The 27,682-nt window shown below is 44.3% G+C and overlaps 1 long non-coding RNA gene across 7 annotated transcripts in view; it reads right to left on the bottom strand.

Moving 5' to 3' along the window:
* Positions 1–9,515: 9,515 nt before the first annotated feature.
* LOC103280422 (histone acetyltransferase KAT6B) overlaps positions 9,516–27,682 on the bottom strand; it is a 35,568-nt gene continuing 17,401 nt past the window's right edge. For 3 of the 7 annotated variants that reach the window (XR_010004530.1, XR_010004529.1, XR_010004533.1), the window contains 2 exons: positions 11,313–12,355; positions 9,516–10,210 (listed from right to left, as the gene is read on the bottom strand). This is a non-coding gene — a long non-coding RNA (histone acetyltransferase KAT6B). Of the gene's footprint in view, positions 10,211–11,312; positions 12,356–15,167; positions 15,853–27,682 lie in introns of those variants that run through there. The other 4 variants (XR_010004532.1, XR_507340.2, XR_010004531.1 and 1 more) reach the window with 4 other exon arrangements.

Raw genomic sequence — 27,682 nt, 5'->3', positions numbered from 1 at the left:
CTGGTTATGGGTGAATGACAACTCCCAGAAAGGAAGGTTTTTCCCCCCAAACCCCTCCAGTAAACAAATTTTGACTTATCAAGTATGTGTGCCAAGTTTGGTTCAGATCCCTTGGTGTTTGCGTTCACAGTGCTCTCTAGATGTAAGTGAACTACAACTCTCCCAAATCAAGGTGAATTTTTCCTCCAAAGACCTCCTGCATTTTTTGTTAGTCATGGGGGTTCTCTGTGCTAAGTTAGATCCAGGTCCATTGTTGGTGGTGATCAGTGCTATTTGCTTAGAGGTGAACTATAAATCCTAGTACCTACCTACAATTTCCAAATGTCAAGGCCAATTGCCCACAAATCTTGCCAGTAAATTCTGTTGGTCATAGGGGTTCTGCGTCCCAAATGTGGTCCAGGTCCATTCTTGGTGGGGGTCACAGTGCTGTGTCTTGATGCAGGGTGAACTACAACTTCCATCAGGTTGAGTCAGTCTCCTCCTGTATGTTTAGTTGTTGCTCAGTTCTGTTCTGTTTGTTATGCAGACAAAGTTGAAAAGAGTAAGAAAGGGTTAAGGGAGAGGCAGTGGGCAGGGTCATGCAAATTCCACACCAAAGAAGAAAGTAAGGAAAACTGGGATGTCTGTGGTGGAGGAAACACCTAAAAACTAGGAGGAAATTGTCCCTTATGAAAGCCTTCACTTGGGCGGTGGGCAGTATGGCGTTTGTGGAGGACATTGCCAGGGCTCTTGAACATGTTCAGGGCACTCTCTATAACCTGAAATGTCATTGAAGGGTGGGCCATTGGTTTATTTATGGTGTCAGAAGCGAAGGGTCCAAGTTGTAATGTATTTGAAAACACAAACAAAGTTAAAACAACATCATCAACAACAGCTTGGCATCATACTAACTGTCCTTTGACTAGTAGCTGGCCACTTGGAGTGCCTCTAGTGTTGCTGTAAGAAGGTCCTCCATAGTGCCTGTGACAGGGCTCAGGCTGCATTGGAATAGGTGGTCTGTGGTTTGTTCTTACTCACGTGTTATGGACTTCACTTTGTAGCCCCATTTCTTAAGGTTGGCTCTGCAACTAGTGGTGCCAGATCGCAGTCTGTTCAGCCTTCCAAGTCACCCAGTCTTCTGTGTGCCCAGGAGGGAATCTCTCATCCAGCCTCAGCCACTGATTGAGGTTTTTGTTGTGGCAATCTCTGAGCGGTTAGACTCAATTTAACCCTCTCTGGGTGAGATTCCACCAAAATCAGCAGAGTACCAAAAGCAAAGCTTTCAAATGCAACAGTTACTTACACCGGGCGAGCAAAGAGAAGCCTGTGACCATTTAGGATTGCAATGGACTGCAGAGTCTCAATAAAAGTTCAAAAAGTATTTATTCAGGTAAAAAGAACTCTATTGTAGATAGAAAGGCTTGGGAGCTGTCTAGTCTACTCTAGACTGGTTTCTAAGGAAAAATAAGAAAGGAAAAATAACAAACATCTACATACCATGTTTCCCCGAAAATAAGACAGTGTCTTATATTAATTTTTGCTCCCAAAGATGCTCTAGGTCTTATTTTCAGGGGATGTCTTATTTTTCCATGAAGAAGAATTCACATTTATTGTTGAACAAAAAAATGAACATTTATTACATACTGTACAGTAGTTATCATCACAAACCAGCATAACCAGATAAACTGTGAATCCTATCAAGAATTTCTTGTTACTACCATTATTTCCATGTACGTACATCTATGGTACGTACATTTACCAAACCTGCATGCTCTAGTGTTCTGTTCGGCAGGCATGCTTCCAAACACAAACTTTGCTAGGTCTTACTTTCGAGGGAGGCCTTATATTTAGCAATTCAACAAAACCTCTACTGGGTCTTATTTTCTGAGGATGTCTTATTTTAGGGGAAACAGGGTAGTTACATCTTGCCAGGAGAGATGGCGAGATGCTTCTTGTTAGCTTGAAGAACAAAGGGAGAAGAGAGAAGCAACATGGTTCTGACCTCATGGTCCAGTTTATTGGGGCCATAAAAGACATTCTGACCAATGGGAAGTTAGTGTCCCTAAAGATTCACATTTCTACTAACTTCAAAGTAAGGGATGTGACTGTACACAGGATAGAGTGAAACACAGTAAATAATAAATAATAATAAACCTTATTTATACCCGCCACCATCTCCCCAACGGGGACTCGGGCGGCTTACATGGGGCCATGCCCAGAACAATACAATATAACAGAATATAAAAAGAACAACAAATCATAACACATTGAACAACATGCCTGTCTAGGCATGCTTTGGAAGCAGGGAAAGGATTCCCTCAATCTAACTCTATCATCTATCTAACTACATCTAGACTTGAGTAGTCCAGGATGATTCCCAACAGTTTTAGCCTGCCACTTTTGGACTCTCGCTTGCTGGAGTGTTTCTGCGAGTATCTCTGTAGATCTTAGAAAACTATTTCTTGATTTTAAGGCATTGGGTGCTGGCTGATACCCGGGGATGTCAATGCCTTGGCCCTTTCATTGCTAGCTGCTATTTCCCAGTGGTGTCTCCTGAGTAGTGGGAGCTATAGCTATTTATGGAAGTGGGAGCCTGTCTGTGTAAGTGGACACTCCAGCCACATACACACTTACAGATTTTCACTTTTATTATGTGTATAGATGTGTATAGATTGGATAGGCCTATATAGCCGGGCTCCAATTGGGTGGGAAAGAGTCGTGAGTGGAAAAGTTCTAAGGCAAAGAGGTGGCTTTGTGAATCCTAACCCAACTCAGCTGAGGCATCCGATGCCTTTACTTTCCTTCAAACTACAGCCTCCTCAAATAAAAATCCTCTTTGGGATGGAAGATGTAAGTAGATCTCACTCCACACTCCCACTATTCTTAGGAAATTCCATGCTGGTTTCTCTCAATCCTCATTGGTTTTGAGCGGGACGAGAAGCTTGCCAGGCAAGCGCTGCTTCAAAGTAAAGTTGAGAGAAATGGAAGGGGAAGAGGCAGGATCCGGGGAGAGCGGGCCTGGCGCGAGGCGGGGCGCGTGCGCGTGCGCGCGAGGGACGGAAGGAGGGAGGGGCGGAGGGGGTGCTGCGCCCGGACCTTTTGTTTTAAGAGCCGCCCTGGCTTTTTCTCGGCCTCCTCCTTCGCCTCGCCTCCTGGAGAAGGGGTTCAGAGGGGGAAGAGGGGGTGGGAGAGGGAGAGAGGAGCTCTTTCCGCCGCTCCGAAGTGCGATTCAGTTCCCCAGGGAGTTGGCAGACAGTTTGTGGAGACGTTCCTCCAGATTTCCAGACTATGATAAATATGATAATTTGTATAAAATTTGAATGGGTTTCTTGTTTTCAGGGAGAATGCCTCCGATGATGAATGTCCCTGATTTCCAGATAGATGGCTGATAAAAAAGGGTATTGAATTGTTGAAAGCGATTTTAATTTTAATTCTCTACCTGCAGATGTCTAATAATAATAATGTCTCCTAATAATAAAAGAGGAAGGTGTCAGTTTAAGCGGCGGCACCGCGCTTGGCTTCCCCCTTCCTGTCCCCGCACGGTGACAACATTAACCTCCTCCGCCGACAAAGAAAGCACATACAATTATTATAATTACAGAGTTATTAATTTTAAAAAGAGGGTTAGTTGGGTTTTTATGATTATTAATAGAGCCCACGGAAGAGCCTACCCCTGGAAGGAAACCCCGGCGGAATGGAGCCCCCCACCCCCAAAAAAGAAAAGAAAACTAGTTCCCAAGCCTACAGGAATCATCTGCACTCCGGTTGAAACTGCATTAAATGGTCACTGTGGATGGGGCCTTGACAAAGGCTGCCAAAGATCCCTGCAATTGGGTTGCTGTGAGTTTTCCGGGCGGTATGGCCATGTTCCAGAAGCATTCTCTCCTGACGTTTCGCCTGCATCTATGGCAGGCATTTTCAGAGGTTGTGAGGTCTGTCGGAAACTAGGCAAGTGGGGTTTATATATCTGTGGAAGGTCCAGGGTGGGAGAAAGAGCTCTTGTCTGTTGGAGGCAAGTGTGAATATTGCAATTGGTCAGCTTGGTTAGCATTGAATAGCCTTTCAGCTTCAAGGTCTAGCTGCTTCCTGCCTGGGAGGAATTAGCTGGCTCTGATTGAATCGTTTCCGGAATTGGGTTGTTGTATGTCTTTCGGGCTGTGTGGCCATGTTCCAGAAGTATTCTCTCCTGACGTTTCGCCCACATCTATGGCAGGCATCCTCAGAGGTTGTGAGGCATAGATAAACTAGGCAAGAAAGGTAAATATATATCTGTGGAGAGTCCAGGGTGTGACAAGAGTCCTTTGTCCGTTGGAAGCCAGCGCTAATGTTTCAGTTAATCACCCTAATTAGCATTGGAAAGGTTTGTCTCTTGCCTGGGGGGCATCCTTGCTTCCCATCTACTGTTCTGATTTTTGAGTTTTTTAATACTGGTAGCCAATTTTTGTTCATTTTCATGGTTTTCCCCTTTCTATTGAAATTCTTGCCTGTGGATTTCAGTGACTTCTCTGTGTGGTCTGACATAATGGTTGTCAGAGTGGCCCAGCATTTCTGTGTTCGCAAATAATATGCTGTGTCCAGGTTGGTTCATCAAATGCTCTGCCATGGCTGACTTCTCTGAGAGAATCCAACAAAGGATTCCCCCAGGCAGAAAGCAGATAGACTTTAAAGCTGCAAGACTATTCAATGTTAATCAAGCTGGCCAATTGCAACAGTCACACCTGCCTTAAACAGACACAAGTTCTTTTTCCCACCCTGGACAATATTCCACCTACTGTATATAGAAACCCCACTTGACTAGTTTCTAACATAACTCATAACTCTGAGGATGCCTGCCATGGATGCAGGCGAAACGTCGCGGGAAAATGCTTCTGGAACATGGCCATACAACCCGGAAAACTCACAGCAACCCAAGGATTCTGACCATGAAAGCCTGCGACAATACATCCCTGCAATTCTCTTAAGCTACTTTTTTTTCGTGTCAGGAGCAACCAGAGTTGCTTCTGGAGTGAGAGAATTGGCCGTCTGAAAGGACGTTGCCCAGGGGACGCCCGGATGTTTTGATGTTTTACCATCCTTGTGGGAGGCTTCTCTCATGTCCCCGCATGGAGCTGGAGCTGAAAGAGGGAGCTCATCCGCGCTCTCCCCGGGTGGGATTCGAACCTGGCAGCTTTCAGGTCAGCAACCCAACCTTCAAGTCACGAGGCTTTTATCCCCTAGGCCATCGGAGGCTCCTTCTTAAGCTACTGAGATGCGAAGGCTTGCCTGACCGCCCCCCCCCCCCCCAACTTCCTTCTGGCCCATTTTGTCCCGCGCTTCCTTTCCCTCTCAGGATCTGTCCACACTGTCATGCAGGGCGGTTCGAGACTTCACTATAGGGTGAGCGTAGACTCTTAGGAGCCCCTTCAGCGCAGTTCCCAGTGCATTCTATGGCTTACTGCCTGCGGACATGGCTCCACTTGCCTCGCCTGGACATCCCAAGGGTCAGGGAGTTGCTGTTTTTTCTCACTAGGAAGTTGTTCTATCTATGCTGATATTTGAGAGCGTTTCCTTTTCCAAGACAATCGTTGGGGTTCCCAAGTCGCACCCGAAACCGCTGTCAAATTTGAAAAAACCTCTTTTTTATTATTGTCCTTTCCTGCGAAAACCAGGCTGCCTTGGCTGCCAAACTTCCCCCCATAGAGATCCAAGCAGCAGCATTTCTCAGGCATTGCAGCTCTCTGCCCGGTGCGAGGCAGGGGTTTCTTTTCGGAAGGACCCAGGCAAGAAGGTGGCGGTGCCTCTGAGCGAGTGCAGAATATATTTTTCCCTGGATGTTTCCTCTGCCCCTTTGCCCCCCAGTTTCTGGGGCGAGGAGGAGAGGGGTTTGACAAAGGCGTCCTCGGTGAAACCCGGACCCCTCCCGGTTTGGCAACGAAGGGAAAGCCAAGCAGCCGAGGCTCCTAGAGCCAGAAAGGAGAGGGGAGGGAGGGAGAGGAAGGCCGAGTTAAGGGGAAGGGAAGGAAAAGGAAAAAGCCATTGTTTGGCCAGGGAGAAAGCGCCATTATCATTATCATTATCATTATTATTATTATTACTATTATTTTATTATGACACAGCAAACAAGATAGATATGCTGGATTTCGTATCACAAAATCACAAGTTGAACACTTCCCAAGTGTCTAGGTCTGTGTGATGTATAATAATAATTATTATTATTACTATGATTATTATTATTAATGAATTATTAAAGTGATTGTGATTATGGTTATAAATATTATTATTACTATGATTATTATTATTAATAAATTATTAAAATGATTGTGATTATGGTAATAAATAATAATAATAATAATAATAATAATAATAATTTGCCCCTGAACAATATTACCTAGGGAAACAGATCCATTATTATTATTATTATTGAATTATTAAAATGATTATGATGATAGTAATAAATAATAATAATACTTTGCCCCAGAACAATACTGCCTAGGGAAACAGATCCATTATTATTATTATTATTATTATTATTATTATTATTATTATTGAATTATTAAAATGATTGTGATTATAATAATAAATAATAATAATACTTTGCCCCTGAGCAATACTGCTAACGGAAACAGATCCATTATTATTATTATTATTATTGAATTATTAAAATGTTTATGGTGATAGTAATAAATAATAATAATACTTTGCCCCTGAGCAATACTGCCTAGGGAAACAGATCCATTATTATTATTCTTTTGAATTATTAAAATGATTATGATGATAGTAATACATAATAATAATAATAATACTTTGCCCCTGAGCAATACTACCAAGGCAGAAAGATCCACTATTAGTAGTAGTAGCAGTATTGCTATCAATAATAATAATTTTATTAATTATTATTATTATTATTTTTCCATGTCAGAAGCGACTTGAGAAACTGCAAGTCGCTTCTGGTGTGAGAGAATTGGCCGTCTGCAAGGACGTTGCCCAAGGGTCGCCCGGATGTTTTTGATGTTTTTACCATCCTTGTGAGAGGCTTCTCTCATGTCCTGGTATGGAGCTGGAGCTGACAGAGGGAGCTCATCCGCGCTCTCCCCGGGTTGGATTTGAATCTGGCAGCCTTTAGATCAGCTACCCAACCTTTAACCCACTGTGCCAAGTGATAATAAAAATATTATTATTATAACTATTATTATCAATAATATTTTTATTAATTATTATTGTTGTTATTTATCATGAATTCTTAAAGTGATGATGATGATGAATAATCATAATCATAATAAAAGCGCTTTCTTCCTAGGCAGTACTGATTAGGGGCAAAAGCAATGGCTTTTTCCTTTTACTTTTCTTTTCCCTAACTCGGCCTTCCTCTTCCTCCCCTCTCGATCCCAGGCTATTAAAGTTATTATTATTGTTATTAAAGTTATTATTGTTTAGTAGTAGTAGCAGTAGTATGTCTTAGAGGGCAGCTCCACAGCATTTGGGCTCCCAGAGTGCCTCTCCTGCTTTTCCAACTGGAGGAGACTTGCTGCCCAAGGCTTCCAAGCCGAGGCTGGAGCCGAGAGACGTCGACGACGCAGCAGCGAATCCCGGGAGTTAAAGACATTTCCCCCCATCTAGCTCTTTGTATCTTTTTCCTAAATCCTCCCAAATCGTCAGCCACCAGCGTATGGTCTTATCCTCCGCCGTTCCGTTTTTACCAGAATCGCAGCAACTCGTTAAATCGACAGGAAATGAAAGAATTCCGTTTACAGACAGAAAGGGTTTATGTTTGTTAGTTTATTTATTTGTTTTGCCCAATCCAAAAGCCAGTTAGCCACCTGCTGTAATTGGGAATCCACTCCATTCTGTAATCAGCCTCCAGCCTCCGTTCTAGACATTCCTATAAAAAAATAAAATCAATGTCTTTATTCGTGTGTTTTGTCCCCTAACCCCAGTGAATGCAAAGGGGTGACTTATTGTAGTGTGGAAAAGGTCCTTGTAATTTAGTAGATCTTCTTTCCAGGGTTTTGAAAGGCAGCTGCGGAAGACTTCTGAGTATGAGGCTGCTTCTTATTCAAGTTAAAGGACATTTACAAAGAAAAGAGTTGGGGAGAGAAGGAAAGGTTGCACAAAAGGGACCTCGAAGGAGTGTGGCTAGGTCTCTGCTGAAGCAGTTCATTCTGGATTCCTTTTCTCCCCATGGAAAGCCCTCTTTCCCACGTGGAGGTGCGTTTACATGGGCCACTTTGCCCACTTTTTCACTTTGACAGTGTTTTGTCGTTTTCCAGTGAAGGACTTAGACGTCATTTAAAACCAAAACATTGATGAGTAGATTTCTGCTCATCTTTGTGTTTTGTTTTGTTTTTTTTAATCTGAACCTGACTCTTTTGGGAAATGCTAAATTCAATTAGACTTATTCCCAACTAAGTGTGCAAAGGACTGCAACATTAATTGATCATTACCCGGTTAATTAGACTTCCTGAGTGGGCATGTTTAGGATTACACGGCAGAGAGGTCCTGTTGCATCTCAATGCCGGTTGTCTTGAGGGGGGGCTTTTAATTTGACCGCTTCCACTGGTTGCTCCTTGTGGAAAGCCACGGTTGTCTGTGTATTATTATTATTGTGTTGTATAGTTTCCAGGCTATATGTTCTAGTAGCATTTTCTCCTGACGTTTAGCCTGCATCTGCGGCTGGGATCTCCAGGAGAAAATGCTGCTAGAACACAGCCATACAGCCCGGAAACCACCAACACTCCAGTGGTTCTTCCATGGTCATAGAGTTGGAAGAGACCTCCCCAACCCCCTGCCAAGAAGCAGGAAAATTGCATTCAAGGCACCCCAAATGTCTTATCTGATTATGTCTCTCTTAAATATATGTCTGTAGAAAGATTCTTGGGCCTTGTTGGCAAGATTATCCTTATTTTTAAATCCTCTTGTCACACCCTGGACTCTCCACAGATATATATTTTTTCCTTTCCTTGCCTAGTTTATCCATGACTCACAAGCCCGCCCAGCCTCTGCTTAAAAGCCTCCAAAGATTAACCTCCACCACACTCTGGGGCAGAGAGTTCCACTGCTGAACAGCTCTCATAGTGAGGAAGTTCTTCCTAATGTTCAAGTGGAATCTCCTTTCCTGTAGTTTGAAGCCATTGTTCCTAGTCTTAGTTTCCAAGGCAGCAGAAAACAAGCTTGCTTCCTCCTCCCTATGACTTCCCCTCAGTCTTGCACCTCTTCTGCTGCATAATTGTTTTTGACATATAAGGCTACCCCCTCGCAACCTCTGAGGATGCCTGCCATAGATGTGGGCGAAACATCAGGAGAGAATACTTCTGGAACATGGCCACACAGCCCGAAAGACATACAACAGCCTTCGACAACACACTACCCCCTTTACATTATTACATTGTACAATACATTATCATTAGCATTACTACATTAACAATACATTATTATTATTAACATTGTTACATTAACAATACATTATTAGTAGTAGTATTTGTATCCCGCTTTATCTCTATAACAAAGAGACACAAAGAGGCTTTGAGTTTTTCTGGCAGCAACTCCCTCACCCCAGATCTGTCTGTTTTCAACCCACAAATCACTCTTTCGGTGGCTGCTCTTGGGAGGACTTTAAAACAGTATACATTTCGTCGGGGAATTAGTATTATTTTAATTTCACGGTGAAGTCTCTATTGCTTTGCTAAGAGGTTGGAAGACTTCTATCTCCACGCCATTCTCTTCGCTGTCTTCCATCTCTCCCCTTCTGTCCTTTCCACTCTCCTTCCGAATTCCCTCCATGGTGAGTTCGAGTTTCGAAAGGGGATGTTTGCGTTCAGATCGAATCCCGTTTGCGGTCTTTCTGACCAAACCCGACAGGAGTCTTTCCTACTGGGAGACAACCCGGAGGCAGGCACTTTCCCTGCTGCCTGGGAAAAGAGCAGAGAAGATCAAACCAAGGTTCTGCCACACTGTCGAAAATACCCTTGGAGGAGCCCAGAGGAAAGTGCTTCATGAAACACCCAAGGTCTTTCAGCTGAGAAAGGGCTACTCCTAGAACACTGCCGGCAGGAAATGGGGGGGAATAAAGGCTTTTTCTCGGGAATTCGGGTGATTCTTTTCTCAAGACTCCCTTTAAGCATGCTTTCAAAATGAAACTGTGTGGTGTGCTGTACTCATTCAAAGCAAGATTTCCTGGACATATATAAGTTTCAGGGCTTGTTAAACCGTGGGTCCAGACCCCAAATGGGGTTCTCTTCAGTTCAATGTTGGGGTCCTGAAAAGAAAAAACAATTGAAATGTCACCTCGCTGTTTAGGCGTTTACACGATTTGGTTGTGGACTACCGGTATGTTTACAGTGGACTGCAGAAAAGGCTTGATTGTACTTCACAAAAAGGGAGGAAATCTGCCTGTTTAGCAAGCCTGGCAAATGCTGATTTGTTATCTAAAAAAAGTTTGGATATATAATATAATATAATACTATATTGTATTGTATTGTATTATACTGTATTATATTATCCTAGCTGTGCCCGGCCACGGATTGCTGTGGCAAAGTATGGTGGTATGGAAAATAAAATATTGAGGTATTGGTGGTAGTTAAGGTAAAGGGTAAAGGTTTTCCCCTGACGGAGCTTAGCCTTCTAACTGGCAGCAATTGGATAAAAACAATTATTCCTCTCCCTCTATTTAGGACTTTGTCTTTTCTTTTTGTTGTATGAACGTAGAGGCATGGATGAGGGGTTGTGCTGCCAAGTTTAGTGTTTCTGGGATGTGTAGTTTTGTTGTTTTGTCCTGGGCTGAAATTTCATTACCCTTTATATATATAGATAATATTATATTATATTATATTATATTATATTATATTATATTATATTATATGTTTACCTGAAACCAGGTATATAATATAATATAATATAATATAATATAATATAATATAATATAATATAATATAATATAATATTATATTATATTATATTATATTATATTATATTATATTATATTATATTATATTATATTATATTATATACCTGGTCTCAGGTAAACATTTCTCGGACCAAAAGGGGCCCCAAGTGGAAAAGTTAAAGAAGCCCTGCCTTATCCTAGGCATCTCAATTTCCAGTCCACTCCCAGTTTGGAGAGAAAATAGCTCGCCTTGCACGAATGTGGGGCACAACAAGGGGCAAAGGGTCACCTGACTGCCTGATTCTGCGTCAGGTCCCAGACTGCACCCTTTCTCTTTTCCCTCCCTTCGCACAACTTGGCAGGGAAGGGTTAAAGGGGTGGACCGTTGCCTGGAAAACCAAGGGCCCTAAAAGTACAATTGAAAGGTGAAGAGCGGGGGGGGGGGGGGGGGGGACAAACACTAGGTTCAACCCACCTATCCACCCACTCCTTGTTGTGGCATAGCTTTGTGTTTTGAAGTCAGACTGCCCACGCAGTCCTCCCATCACAGATCTGGGGGCGGGGGAGAGCAAGCAGTGCCATTGGACCATGTGTGTCTATGTATGCCAGCGTCCCATTTGGTTCTGGCCAACAAAAGCAGTTTTTGCAGTCTCCTTGCAGTACACTTGCAATTACTCCGTTTAGGAATGGAGCCTGCAACGCTTCGTATGGGGCATTGCCTCTTAAATTGCGGATCCCGACCCCAGACGGATATTCCCCTTAGCTCAATGATAGGGTCAGGAACAAATTAAAGGTTTCCGAAGGCCACTCATTCGTGTTACAGTAGACTCTGCAGAAAAGGGTTCACACAAACCAGCCTTGCACGTGGATTTATTGTCCGTGAATGCTTGATTTTCATATACCAATACCTTTTAAAAAATTCTCGGGTGGATAAAGTTTTGGTACAGGAGATTTTTTTTCTGTGTCAGGAAGTCGCTTCTGGTGTGAGAGAATTGGCTGTCTGCAAAGACGTTACCCAAGGGACGCCTGGATGTTTTGATACTTTGTGGGAGGCTTCTCTCCTGTCCCTGCATGGAGCTGGAGCTGATAGAGAGAACTCAATCCGAGTTGTTCCTCTGGTTAGATTCGAACCGGCAACCTTTAGGTCAGCAACCCAACCTTCAAAGTCATCAGTCCTGCCGGCACAAGGGTTTAACCCACTGCGCCACCGTAGGCTCCTGGTACAGGAGATGCCTGTGTGTATATAGGCGAATTCCCTTTCGGCCTGTTCTGGACAAGGAAAGCAGCATCTAGCTCCCAGAATTGCCTCTCTTGCGACAGTTGACGAAGTTGACAAAACTGAGAGAGAAGACGAGAATGTGGAGTTGCTTCTGAAAGGCAAAAAACCCGTTGAGAAGACTTCAAATGTCCTGCGTAAGAGCGAAACGAGGGGAAGCTTGGGCGGGGAATCTTCTCCACTTTCTGACGAACTCCGCTAAGTCAGCAACTGGCTCCTTCTGGGATGTCTTCCCTTCATTTCTAAGCACACAGGCAAAGAAAGAAAGAACAGATGTACCTGGACAAGTGACAAACAGGACGCTTAAAGTGCCGCAGGTTAACAACAATGGCAAGAGATAAACGTCGCGGGTCAATACAAGAATAACACCGAGTTCAAGTGGTTTCTTGTTTGGGGAGTGTGTGGATTATATATACAGGGAAAGGGAAAGGGCTAGAAGTCTCTGAAGAGACTCCGGGGACAGAGAGAGGAGACACAAGGGTTAGGACACTTGTGGAGGGCAGAGAGGGAGATGGGCCTTCCCAGACAAAGCTGAGCTGCTAGTTGACCCATTTATGGATCAGGAACTAGAGAAACTGTAAGTTACTTGGAAGGTTTAAGTAAAAGGGCAATGAGCAATATAGTATCACAATGTCTTTAATCTGTTCTCAAAGGAGTGTTGTGGCTGAGGAGCCAGCCACTGTCTCTCTGCGGTTGTCATAACACATCACTAGCAAAAGGGTTGGTATGAATCCTAGAAGAAGAGCTACATAAACGACAACATCCAAAGGGCAAAATAGGTCCTTCCAAGTGTTGAAGTACAACATGACCCATGTCACCGGTTGTCTTGGTTTAGGCCGTTAATAGGACAATATAAAGGAGTTTATTTTTCTCCTCTTGATAACTGATATGGTGTTCTAAAAAAAAGCAGGGATGACATCGCCAACACCTCACAACCTCGGAGGATGCCTGCCAGAGATGGGGGCGAAACGTCAGGAGAGAATGCTTCTGGAACATGACCATACAGGCTGGAAATGCCAGAGATGGAGGCGAAACGTCAGGAGAGAATGCTTCCGGAACATGACCATACAGCCCGGAAAACACACAACAACCAAGCATTTGGTTATACACGTGGACAACTGGACATGTAACAGATTGGACTGTCCCAAGGGGATGAAACTTAAAGCAGGAGGACTCCCACCTTTTGTACCAAGAAAGGGATAGGAATGAGCCCCCCCCCCCTTTAGTGATCCCTCCCTCCATTTGTGTTGTCCAAGGATTTCAAGGCCTGGGCTGCTGTGAGTTTGTCGAGCTATATGATCATGTTCCTGTAGCATTCTCTCCTGACGTTTCGCCTGCATCTATGACATGATTATGATTATTTAATATTTTTTTAAAAAATCATAAAATTATAATCATAATAATAAAATAATCATAAAAATTATTTAATTTTTTGTTGTAAAGTTACTGCTGTTACTGTGCATTATCTCTTATTATGTTGATGTGTTTGTACTCATTGGAGGCATGGAATGTTTGTGTCTGCAAACCGCCCTGAGTCCCTTCAGGGAGAAAGGGCGATCTAGAAAAAAAAATTATTATTATTATTATTATTATTATTATTATTATTATTATTATTATTATTATTATTATGACAAGCATTCTTAGAAGTTTGTGAGGTCTCAAACCTCTGAGGATGTCTGCCATAGATGCAGGCGAAACGTCAGGAGAGAATGCTACTGGAACATGGCTATATATCCCGAAAAACTCACAGCAACCCTCCTTCCATTGCCTTGCCCTGCCATCCGACGTGGAAGTGCCAAACGACTTTCCTGCTGCCAACAGAGCCTCCTTCTCAATCCTGTTGGGGAAACTAACACATTGAAATGGTTCTCTTGTCTCCATGTGTCTGTGTCTTTATTTCTCTTCCTTCCTGTTAGTTTTACGTTACCCTCCGAGGCTGGACTGATCCCCCCCCCCTCTTTTGCCTTCCTCTCTTGCCGCGAAGACGGCGAGAAAGTCCGCTTCCCGGCCCTCTCCTCCTCCTCCGCCTGCCTCCGTTCCCTGGGAACTTTTCTCGACGAGAGTTAACGATTAACCGAGGCAGAACGGGCAATTTTCTTGGGAATGTGAACTATTTCCTTTATGCTGCAGATAGAAGGGGCGAGTGATTCATCGTGGATGGATATATTTCAAAGCCGGGCGCTTGTGTTTCCTCGTTAACGGGGGTTGTGGAAGGCGGGAGCCAGAGAAAGCTTCTCAGGGCAGGGCCCTCACTGCTGGGGAGTCTGGACCGTTGGGATCAAAAATAACCCTGAGTTGGGGCGATTGCACTATAAATATAAGAGAGTACCAGAAGGGAACTTCATTGCCAGCAGAAACTTAGGCGTGGTGAGCTGGGATGAGCTTCCATTCCTCAGGATGGTTTAGGATTGCACTTGAGGCTCTGTTGGAAATCATCCTGAACTACACAAATCTCATATATTAGATATGTAGTGGATAGATTAGACGGAGGGAAACCTCTCTATAATCCCATGCATCAGGAGCCTCCGATGGCCTAGGGGATAAAAGCCTTGAAGGTTGGGTTGCTGACCTGAAAGCTGCCAGGTTCGAATCCCACCCAGGGGAGAGCGCAGATGAGCTCCCTCTATCAGCTCCAGCTCCATGCGGGGACATGAGAGAAGTTTCCCACAAAGATGGTAAAAACATCAAAAAACATCCGGGCGTCCCCTGGGCAACGTCCTTGCAGACGGCCAATTCTCTCACTCCAGAAGCAACTCCGGTTGCTCCTGACATGGAAAAAAAAATCCCATGCATGCCTGGCTTTGCTGATTTCCCTCTATTCCTATCCTGTTTACATCCACCCCTTCACCTTGTTGTTTTAGCAATGTGATCTCTTCAGGGATGAGGTAACTTCCCCTATTTAGATTGGAATGTTTATTGCCCCAAAGAAGGGTCGGACCAGGCGGTGGTAGCCATTATTTTTCTTTCTTTCGTCTTCCTACCAAGAAGGACACATTTTTCCACTCTCCTAGGCAAAATGTAGCTATTTAGATATCTTTGTTATTTTTACCTTACCTTAGTGCTAGCTTAGGAGCCCCGGTGGCGAAGTGGGTTAAAGCACTGCTGAACTTGCAGACCGAAAGGTCCGAGGTTCAAACCCTGGGAGCTGCTCGCCGCTGTTAGCTCCAGCTTCTGCCAACCTAGCAGTTCGAAAACATGCCACTGTGAGTAGATCAATAGGTACCGCTCCGGCGGGAAAGTAATGCCGGCCACATGACCTTGGAAGTGTCTACGGACAACGCCCGGCTCTTTGGCTTAGACATGGAGATGAGCACCAACCCCCAGAGTCAGGCATGACTGGACTTAACGTCAGGGGAGAACTTTACCTTTTTAGTGCTAGCTTAGACAGCTAGTTAGCTCCAAAACCTTTTTCTATTTACAATGGATTTCTTTTTACCTCAATAAATACCTTTTGAACTTTTAAGCTGACTTTGCCATCCTAAGAAGAAAGGCTTCCCTAAACTCACCTCATGTAAGTTTCTGCTGTTTGGAAGTGTGCTTCTGCCTCGCTGCTATATTTTAGGGAATCTCCCTCAGAAAGAGGGTTATTTTTGAGTCTAACCGCTCATAGATTCCAACAGGCTCATTGACACAGGGCGGAGCCCCCAGATGGCGTAGTGGATTAAGTGACTTGAAGGTTGGGTTGCTGACCTGAAAGCTGCCAGGTTCGAATCCCACCCAGGGAGAGTGCGGATGAGCTCCCTCTTTCAGCTCCAGCTCCATGCGGAGACATGAAAGAAGCCTCCCACAAGGATGGTTTTGTTTTTTTCTTCGTGTCAGGAGCAACCGGAGTTGCTTCTGGAGTGGGAGAATTGGCCGTCTGCAAGGACGTTACCCAGGGGACGCCCGGATGTTTTGATGTTTTACCATCCTTGTGGGAGGCTTCTCTCAAGTCCCCTCATGGAGCTGGAGCTGATAGAGGGAGCTCATCCACGCTCTCCCCGGTGAGATTCGAACCTGGCAGCTTTCAGGTCAGCAACCCAACCTTCAATTCACGAGGCTTTTATCCCCTAGGCCAGGGGTCCCCAAACTTTTTAAACAGGGGGCCAGTTTACGATCCTTCGGACCGTTGGAGGGCCGGACTATAGTTGGCCACTGAGCAATAATAATAATTAATAATAATAATAATAACAACAACAATAAAAAAGAGGGTTGGAAGAGACCCTTTGGGACATCGAGTCCAATCCCCTTCTGCCTTTGTGCACCGAAAGCACAAGCAAAGCATCCCTGACAGAAGGCCACACAGCCTCAATGTTAATAATAATAATAATAATAATAATAATAATAATAATAATAATACAGGGTTTTGGAACACAATACTCCTGACCTCACAATCGTGTTAAAAAAACAAAGTATGGATTGCCGATGTTGCAATACCAGGTGACAGCAAGATTGAGGAGAAACAACTGGAAAAGCTGACACGATATGAGGATTTAAAGATCGAATTACAAAGACTCTGGCACAAGCCAGTCAAGGTGGTCCCAGTAGTGATGGGCACACTGGGTGAAGGGCCTCAAGACCTTGGCCTGCACTAAACACAATTGGCGCTGACAAAATTACCACCTGCCAGCTGCAGAAGGCCACCTAACTGGGATCTGCGTGCATTATTCACCATACGTCACACAGTCCTAGACACTTGGGAAGTGTCCGACGTGTGATCCAATTCAACAGCCAGCAGAGTGTCTGCTGTGGACTCATCTTGTTGTGTTTCTAATAATAATAATAATAATAATAATAATAATAATAATAATAATAATAATAATAATAATAATGGTTATAAGAGAAGAAGAGACCCATTGGGTCATTTAGCCCAACCCCCTTCTGCCCTTGTGCCATGGGGGCCGGATAAATGGCTTCGATGGGCCGCATCCGGCCCCCGGGCCTTAGTTTGGGGACCCCTGCCCTAGGCCATCGGAGGATGGTAAAAACATCCGGGCGTCCCCTGGGCAACATCCTTGCAGACGGGCCAATTCTCTCACTCCAGAAGCGACTCAAGTTGCTCCTGACACGAAAAAAAAATTGACACAGGGCTGTTGTGAGTCCTAAGCATTGGGGTTTAGGTGCGAGAGAAAGACCAGAGAAACGACGTCATGGGGTGGGTGAGAGAGGGAAATTGGGAGCTTGTGGTGCCACAAATTCTCCTAAGGCTCTTCTCCCCGCACCCCACCTCCGAAAGGGGGTGCTCCCGGTTCCCTCAGACCAGAGAGCCACCTCTTGCCAAGGGGAGGGGCATCCTTGGCGGAGCCTAAGTGGCTGTTGTCAGGCATCTCCCCCTTCCTTCCCTCCCTCCTCGCGCCCCCTCCTCCGCGCTCTCTCTCTCTCTCTCTCTCGCTCCGAGGCAGCTCGGCGTGACGGATTAAACATCAACTAGTTAAATAAAAATTAATATCAACCGCTTCCTAACTTCTAATGTCATGTTGTTTATAACTAATGAACTGATTAGGGGATAAACATATCAGGAAGACGTTTCTGCTGCGCGGGCGCCGTCCTCGTGGGCCTCCCCCCACACCAGCCAGAGACGGGCAGATGGGGCAGAGAAGGAAGAGGCCAGGCAGGCCCACAGCCCGGGCCTGCCTGGCCTCGTCCACCAGGGACTCTTTCGCCGGTGGTCAGTTACACAAGGGAGCGTTCCCACAATCATTAACTTGGCAAACATTCTTCCACTCTGTGTTGTCGAAAGCATCCATGGCCGGAATCGCTAGGTTGCTGTGAGTTTTCCGGGCTGTAGGGCCATGTTCCAGAAGCATTCTGGAAACAATCATAATCACATGAAAATAATCATCATGATGTCATAGATGCAGGCGAAACGTCAGGAGAGAATGCTACAGGAACATAGCCATACCGCTCGAAAAACTCACAGCACCCCAGCGATAGCCCTACTTTATCCTGGAATTGATACATTGTGTGTTTTATTCATGATGTTTTAAGTGAGTGTTCTTTTATGCATTTAATTCTGTAATTTGTACTATGTTTTTTTTCTGACATCTTTTTATTCTCAATAAAAATAAATTTTAAATAATTTGTACTATGTTTTAGTTGTATGCTTGTTCTCATGGCTTCGTCCCCATGTAAACCGTCCAGAGACCCTTTGGGGAAATGGAGGCGGGTTATAAAAATATATTATTATTACTATTACAGTAATAGTAATAATAATATTACTATTATTACTATTACAGTAAGAGCCTCCGATGGCCTAGGGGATAAAAGCTTTGTTGCTTGAAGGTTGAGTTGCTGACCTGAAGGCTGCCAGGTTCGAATCCCACCCGGGAGAGCATGGATAAGCTCCCTCTATCAGCTCCAGCTCCATGCGGGGACATGAGAGAAGCCTCCCACAAGGATGGTAAAAACATCAAAACATCCAGACGTCCCCTGGGCAACGTCCTTGCCAATTCTCTCACTCCAGAAGCAACCCTGGTTGCTCCTGGCACGAAAAAAAAAATTCTCAATGAAAATGAATTTTAAATAATTTGCACTATGTTTTAGTTGTATGCTTGTTCTCAGGGCTTCGTCCCCATGTAAACCGCCCAGAGACCCTTTGGTGAGATGGAGGTGGGTTATAAGAAATATAATATTATTACTATTACAGTAGAGTCTCACTTATCCAACGTTCTGGATTATCCAATGCATTTTTGTAGTCAATGTTTTCAATACATTGTGATATTTTTGTGCTAAATTCGTAAATACAGTAATTACAACATAACATTAATGCATATTGAACTACTTTTTCTGTCAAATTTGTTGTATAACATGATGTTTTTGTGCTTAATTTGTAAAATCATAACCTAATTTGATGTTTAATAGGCTTTTCCTTAATCCCTCCTTATTATCCAACATATTCGCTTATCCAACGTTCTGCCGGCCCGTTTACGTTGGATAAGCGAGACTCTACTGTATTTGAAACACAACAAGATGAGTCCACAGCAGGCACTCTGCTGGCTGTTGTACTGGATCACACGTCTGACACGTATTATTATTATTATTATTGTTATTATTATCTCTGAGGGGTGTGTGAGTTGCTTCCTTTGAAAGTGAAACCAGGCCTATTCCTTTCCAGAGCTGGCTTCTGTCGTTTATCAAACAGAACGCAAGAAGAGTGGAAGAATGGGTTGCTGTGAGTTTTCGGGGCAGCTCAGGCAGACACACCTCACACACATCTATGGCAGGCATCCTCAAATGTTGTGAGGTATGTTGGAAACTTGGCAAGTGCGGTTTATATATCTATAGAATGTCCAGGGTGAGAGAAAGAACTCTTGTCTGTTGGAGCCAAGTGTGAATGTTGCAATTGGCCAGCTTGGTTAGCATTTAATAGCCTTGCAGCTTCAAAGCCTGGCTGATTCCTGCCTGGGATAATCTTTTGTTGGGAGGTGTTAACTGGCCCTGATTGTTTCCTGTCTGAAATTCTCACTGTTGTTCTTTATTTACTCTCCTGATTTTAAAGTTTTTTAATACTGGTAGCAGCCAGATTTTGTTCATTTTCATGGTTTATTCCTTTCTGTTGGAATTGTGGATTTCAATGGCTCCAGGGTGGGAGAGGGAACTCTTTGTTGGAGGCAAGTGTGAATGTTGCAATTAATCACCTTGATTGGCATAGAAAGGCCTTGCAGCTTCAAGACCTGGCTGCTTCCTGCCTGGGGGGGGATTCTTTGCTGGGAGGTGTTCACACATGCCTCCAACGGACAAGAGTTCTTTCTCCCACCCTGGACCTTCCACAGATATATAAACCTCCCTTGCCGAGTTTCCAATATACCTCACAACCTCTGAGGATGATTGCCATAGATGTGGGTGAAATGTCAGGAGAGAATGCTTCTGGAACATGGCCATACAACTCGGAAAACTCACAGCAACCCAGATCTCTTCCCTGTTTTTGTTACCGTAGTTGGTGATGGTACTGAAATGAGAGTGGACTCCTATAATATCTAAGTCTCAGCCGAAGGGAAAGCAAGACAGAATAGACCCGAGGGAAGTAGATCTTGGGCTGGGGTTGGAGTGGAGATCCTTTATTTTCCCAATCTCGGGGTCCCTCCTTCTCCCCTCCCCCCTCCCTGAGTTGTGTCCGCCTGAGCTGCCCCGAAAAATCACAGCAACCCATTCTTCCACTCTTCTTGCTTTCTGTTTGATAAACGACAGAAGCCAGCTCTGGAAAGGAATAGGCCGGGTCTCACTTCCAAAGGAAGCAACTCACACACCCCTCAGAGATAATAATAATAATAATAATAATAATAATAATAATAATAATAATAATAATAATAATAATAATTTTTATATCCTTCCTGGACCCAGCCCAGTAACGGCATTTACCAAGTACATGACATTTTAAAACATAAAAACATATAACAATCTAATTAAACAATTAAATAACAACATTAAAGCAAATATCAGAACCAGGAATAATATGAGCAAGGTCAGAAATTAGAGATGGTTTGTCATGGGCTTGTGCAAAAAGCAGATTATAGGGCCAGGGCTAGGAATAAAGTGCTGAGTTCAATCTAAGGATCAAATTGGGCTGGGCATTCATGGGCAGGGGCCAAATGCTCTTTGCCCAGATTCCCCTGCTGCTAACCCCCCACCTCACCAAAAATAAGTATCCTAAGGCTCAGTAGAAACCCTCTAGTTTTCTAAATCCTGTTCCTTTCCTTCCCACCTAGGTTTCAACAACAGCATAGTAACAGAGAGCAATGCAATTTCAATGAGGAATCAATGAGCTGAAGGATTTCCGGGCTGCATGGCCATGTTCCAGAAGCATTCTCTCCTGACGTTTCGCCCACATCTTTGGCAGGCATCCTCAGAGGTTGTGAGGTCTGCTGGAAACTAGGCAAGTGGGGTTTATATATCTGTGGAGGTGAGGCAACGAGGAAGGAAAAATCACTCTTGAAACAGTTATTGTGGGGAAAAGGGATCTATCTCCATTGAAGATTTCTCGCCATTTTTTTTTCAAAATCCAATCATCACAGGGACAGAAAGTGAGATGAAATATTCTGAACAGGGGCGCAGACAGCAAAACAAACACCACAGGGTTGTTAACCCTTCCCTATGCTATCCAAAGCTGAGAGAGGGAGAGAAAAAGAGAGAGAGATTTGGTTAGCATAGGGAAAGGTACCCCCCCTCTATATATATACACACACATACACATACACATACATACACATACATATGCATATAGTTTTGGATTGTGTGTGTATATATGGGTGTGTCTATATAGTTTTGGATAGCATAGGGAAGGGTAAACTCCCCCGCTCCCTCTATACACACACACACACACATACATATGCATATAGTTTGGATTGTGTGTGTGTGTGTGTGTGTGTGTGTGTGTATATATATATATATATATATATAGTTTTGGATAGTGTGTATATATGTGTGGGGATATATATAGAAAGTGTGTATAGTTTTGGATAGTGTGTGCATATATATAGTTTGGGATAGTATGTGTATGTGTGTGTGTGTGTGTGTGTGTGTGTGTGTATATATATATATATATATATATATATATATATATATATATATATATAGCCTATGCTACATATCAGGTATGAGCAAATTTCAGCCTTTGGACCGGCTGTTAGGAATTGTGGGAGGTGAAGTCCAAAACACCTGGAGGGTCGAAATTTGCTCATGTCTGATATATAGCATAGGCTATCTATCTATCTATCTATATATACATACGGTAGTTTTGGATAGTGTGTGTGTGTGTGTGTGTGTATAGTTTTGGATTGTGTGTGTGTATATATATAATATATCTATAGTATGAGATAGTGTGTGTGTGTGTGTCATATATATAAACACACACACACACTATCCCATACTATATATATACACACACACTATCCAAAACTATATATGGTTGGAGTCACACTTTTAAAAGTACCTATTCCGACTTACATAAAAATTCAACTTAAGAACAAGAAGCTGTCTTGTTCGTGACTTGGGGACTGCCTGTAGTTGCAAAAACGGACACGCAAAATACCCAAGTATGCAGAAACCAACTGGCTGGGAGAATGGCCTAGGCAGGCTAGGGCTGAAAATGTGAAACGCCTGATCCTGTGCCTGACGTCATTTGGGACGGTCCAGGGTTCACTTGAGCTTCAGCCAATGCAGGCAACTGATGAAGGAGCTGCCAGCAACAACTAGGAAGACCTATCAGAGAAGGGGCCACCGGGAGAAGGCTCTGTAGGCTCCATAAGCGGAGGCTTCACAGCGGTGTAGGTTGAGAGAGGTGGGATGGAAACGACGGTGACTGCTGCTCCAGTTGGGAGCGTGCTCCTTGTCGGTCCTGATTTTAGAGTTTTTTTCATACTGGTAGCCAGATTTTGTTCATTCCTCCTTGTCTCACTTCCTGTTGTTTCACCTCCCTTTCAGCCCCTGGTAGAGCAGTGGGTTAAACCCGCTGAGCTGCTGAACTTGCTGACCGAAAGGTTGGTGGTTCAGATCCGGGGAACAGAGCGAGCTCCCGCTGTTAGCCCCAGCTTGTGCCAAACTAGCAGTTCGAAAACTTGCAAATGTGAGTAGATCAATAGGTACAGCTGAGGCGGGAAGGAAACAGTGCTCCATGCAGTCATGCTAATCACATGACCTAGGAGACATCTACAGACAATGCCGTCTCTTCCGCTTAGAAATGGAGATGAGCACCAACCCCCAGAGTCGAACAGGACTAGAATTGGGTTGTTGTATGTCTTTCGGGCTGTGTGGCCATGTTCCAGAAGTATTCTCTCCTGACGTTTCTCCCACATCTATGGCAGGCATCCTCAGAAGTTGTGAATCCATACCTCACAACCTCTGAGGATGCCTGCCATAGATGTGGGCGAAACGTCAGGAGAGAATACTTTTGAAAGATGGCCACACAGCCCGAAAGACATACAACAACCCTGTGATCCCGGCCATGAAAGCCTTCGACAACACATAGGACTAGAATTAATGTCAGGGGGTTGGTGCTCCTCTCCATTTCTATATACAGTAGAGTCTCACTTATCCAAGCTAAACGGGCCGAAGCGAATATCTTGGATAATAAGGAGACATTAAGGAAAAGCCTATTAAACATCAAATTAAGTTATGATTTTACAAATTAAGCAGCAAAACATCAAGTTATACAACAAATTTGACAGAAAAAGTAGTTCAATACGCAGTAATGTTATGTTGTAATTACTGTATTTACGAATTTAGCACCAAAATATCACGATATATTGAAAACATTGACTACAAAAATGGCTTAGATAACCCAGAACCTTGGATAAGCGAGGCTTGGATAAATGAGACTCTACTGTACCTCACAACCTCTGAGGATGCCTGCCATAGATGTGGGCGAAACGTCAGGAGAGAATGCTTCTGGAACATGGCCACTCCACAGATATATAAACCCTACTTGCCTAGTTTCCAACAGACCTCACCACCTCTGAGGATGCCTGCCATAGATGTGGGCGAAACGTCAGGAGAGAATGCTTCTGGAACATGGCCACTCCACAGATATATAAACCCTACTTGCCTAGTTTCCGACAGACCTCACCACCTCTGAGGATGCCTGCCATAGATGTGGGCGAAACGTCAGGAGAGAATGCTTCTGGAACATGGCCACTCCACAGATATATAAACCCTACTTGCCTAGTTTCCAACAGACCTCACCACCTCTGAGGATGCCTGCCATAGATGTGGGCGAAACGTCAGGAGAGAATGCTTCTGGAACATGGCCACTCCACAGATATATAAACCCTACTTGCCTAGTTTCCAACAGACCTCACCACCTCTGAGGATGCCTGCCATAGATGTGGGCGAAACGTCAGGAGAGAATGCTTCTGGAACATGGCCACTCCACAGATATATAAACCCTACTTGCCTAGTTTCCGACAGACCTCACCACCTCTGAGGATGCCTGCCATAGATGTGGGCGAAACGTCAGGAGAGAATGCTTCTGGAACATGGCCACTCCACAGATATATAAACCCTATTTGCCTAGTTTCCAACAGACCTCACCACCTCTGAGGATGCCTGCCATAGATGTGGGCGAAACGTCAGGAGAGAATGCTTCTGGAACATGGCCACTCCACAGATATATAAACCCTACTTGCCTAGTTTCCGACAGACCTAACCACCTCTGAGGATGCCTGCCATAGATGTGGGCGAAACGTCAGGAGAGAATGCTTCTGGAACATGGGCATTCCACAGATATATAAACCCTACTTGCCTAGTTTCCAACAGACCTCACCACCTCTGAGGATGCCTGCCATAGATGTGGGCGAAACGTCAGGAGAGAATGCTTCTGGAACATGGCCACTCCACAGATATATAAACCCTACTTGCCTAGTTTCCGACAGACCTAACCACCTCTGAGGATGCCTGCCATAGATGGCCATACAGCCCGGAAAACGCACAGCACCCTTTACCTAGCCAGATTTTGTTCATTCCTCGTTGTCTCGCTGCCTGTTGTTTCACCTCCCTTTGCAACTGGGAGTCTTAAGTAAGTCGGATGTTTGTCACTTGGGGACTTGTTTGTCACTTGTAGTGCTGGGAATACACACACACACACATAGCTTATTCTACATCTACATTTCGAAACCAGCACGTGTTTTTAGTCGGCTTTATAATGAGCCTTCTTGCGTGGTGAGAAAGGGTTTTTTGACTTGAGACGTGAATAAATATTGTTGATGCTGTGGAACCTCTGCCGCCAGAATCAAATACACCCAAAGGGAGACACAGGTCAACCTAAGGCAGCATGCGGGCCTGTGCGTGTCCGTGGAGGAAGCAGCCCCACGCGAGGCCTTCAGAGCGAGCCCCCTCCCCTCCCCCTCCCTCCCCCTCCTCCGCAGTCCCCTCTGTTCCATTTCCCTTCTGTGTCTCTAAAAGATCTGCCCAAGTCCCTTTGCATCTGAGGTTTAAATAGGAAGATCAATAGAAAACAGTTGTAATGATCTAATTAATTATAGCAAAATTAAAAGCGAGTAGAAAATCAATCTCTGATGGTGTTGAAGATGGAATTAAATTGATAGTCCATCTGTTCACCTCCTAGACCGTATAAATTTGCAACCCAAGGACGGAGCTAATGGGATCAGGCTGCTGGGAATCTCCTCCTCTTCTCTCCCTCCCTCCCTCCTCGTGAACCCCCCCCCCCCAAAAAGGACCCGCTTCTTCTCGGAAGTTCAAACTTGCAAAATCAGCCCCGGACACAAACGCCTTTCCTTCAACTGTCTGTTTCCCAACAGGAGAGTTCCGGAAAGGCAAGAAACGCGTGTTAAGCGTGAAGCGGAGGGACAGAAAGTGCCACGCAAATCGTGGCTCCGGAACCTGCCTGAGCCCCCCCCCCCCCCTTGTCTCTCTTCACCCCAGGCCACCTGGCACCACGATCCCGGGGGCTTTAGTGGGCCCACCTCCTTCGAGGGCAACTGTTTCTATGGACTCTTAACCATCTGTAAGAGCAAAGAGCCCAGGGACAGTCAGTAGTCCCCCTCCAAAATCAGTCCCGGGGCCATCTCTATGTTGTAGTCCGCCTTCAGCCATCAGGAGAGGCGGGTAATACAAACAATGTATTATTATTATTATTAGTAGTAGTAGTAGTAGTAGTCGTCGTGTGCAGTAATAATGGGTCTTGAGAGGCCTTTTCGGGAAGGAGGTGCGCGTGTGTGTGCGTGTGAGAGAGAGCGAGAGAGAGAGAGAGAGAGAGAGAGAGAGAGAGAGAGAGAGAGAGAGAGAGAGAGAGAGAGCTCCAGGAATCTTTTCCCGGTAAGAAATAGAATTATTATTATTATTATTATTATTATTATTATTATTGGGTCTGAAGAGGCTTTTTCGGGAAGGGTGTGTGTGTGTGTGTGTGTGTGTGTGTGAGAGAGAGAGAGAGAGAGAGAGAATGAGCACCAAGAATCCTTTCCGGCTAAGAAATAGAATTATTATTATTATTATTAATGGTTCTTAAATTACTTTTTCAGGAAGGGGGTCTGTGTATGTGTATGTATGTGTGTGTGTGAGAGAGAGAGAGAGGGGAGGGAACCAGGAATCTTTTTCCAGGAAAAAAATAGAATTATTATTATTATTATTATTATTACTATTATTAATAGGTCTTAAATGGCTTTTTCGGAAAGGGTGTGTGTGTGTGTGAGAGAGAGAGAGAGTGAAAGAGAGAGAGAGAGAGGGAGAGGGAGAGGGAGAGGGAGAGGGAGAGGGAGAAGCAAAGTTAGACATAAAGCAAGGGGAATCTTTTCTGGGTAAGAAATAGAATTATTATTAGTATTATTATTATTAGTGGATCTTAAACGGATTTTTCGGGAAGGGGGGTCTGTTGTGTGTGTGTGTGTGTGTGTGTGTGAGAGAGAGAGAGAGAGAGAGAGAGTGAGGGAGAAGCAAAGTTGGACAGAAAGCACCGAGAATCTTTTTTGGGTAAGAAATAGAATTATTATTAGTATTATTATTATTAGTGGGTCTTAAACGGATTTTTCGGGAAGGGGGTCTGTATATGTGTGAGAGAGACACAAAATTAGACAGCAAGCACCAGAAATACTTTCTGGGTAAGAAATAGAATTATTATTATTATTATTATTATTATTATTATTATTATTATTATCATAATTATTAATAATAATGAGTCTTAAACGGCTTTTTCGGGAAGGGGGTCTGTGTGTGTGTGTGTGTGAGAGAGAGAGACACACACACACACGAAGTTAGACAGAAGGCACAAGAAATCTTTCCGGGGTAAGAATTATTATTATTATTATTATTATTATTATTATTATTATTATTATTATTATGCACCGCTCAGAAGTGTGTGGGAGTGTGGGCTTGAGGTGTGTGGAAGAGTGGGGTGTTTAAATGCCTTTTCCACAGGCCTAGGTTTTCCTTTAAAGAGGGCCACTTTGGGTGCAGACGGATTTGTGGCACTGAAACCCAAAGCACGGTTTTTGTATCTTTTTTCTATCTCTCCCCCCCCCCCCCCCCCCATCCACAGCTCGCTCCCATTCTCCTCTGTCTCGCCCACTTTCCTCTGTATACATCATTGGGGAGAAATTCCTTTTCCTACAGCTCTGGATCTTCCTCGCGAGGTGTATTATTGTCCTCATCTCAGCCAAGGCCCCAGAGGAAAACTCGGACGGATTCTCATTTATTTTTTAAATACTTCTCGTCCCCTTCCCTTTGCTCACATACATCGCCTAAAATCATCTGAATCCGTTTTATGAAATGAAATATTCGGAAAGGTGGGCTCTATCAGGGTTTTCCTAATCGAAACGATCGTTCTTCCCCCTCCCCCCTTTTTATTATTGTTGTCACACACACACACCACACACACACACGACCACGCTTTGAAATGGATCCAGAGAAGAAATCATTGCAAGGAGGGGGACTGGAAATAGAATCGGGCTCCGAATTTCATCTCCGAGGAATAGTGAGAAGTCTCCGCCAAGCAGTTCAAAATAAAAAGGGAGGTGTAATTGGACGTTCAACCCCAAAATGTTAAGAGGATATAGCCTTAGCCAGCCTTCCCTTCTCTTTCCCAGCCCCATAGCCGCCCCCTGCTTTGTGGTTGGCGAGGCTCTTGCTCAAAACTGTCTCCT

Source organism: Anolis carolinensis, chromosome 3 (assembly GCF_035594765.1).
Source record: "Anolis carolinensis isolate JA03-04 chromosome 3, rAnoCar3.1.pri, whole genome shotgun sequence".
Lineage (NCBI taxonomy): Eukaryota > Metazoa > Chordata > Lepidosauria > Squamata > Dactyloidae > Anolis > Anolis carolinensis.
This window is presented reverse-complemented; position numbering and strand designations above follow the sequence as displayed.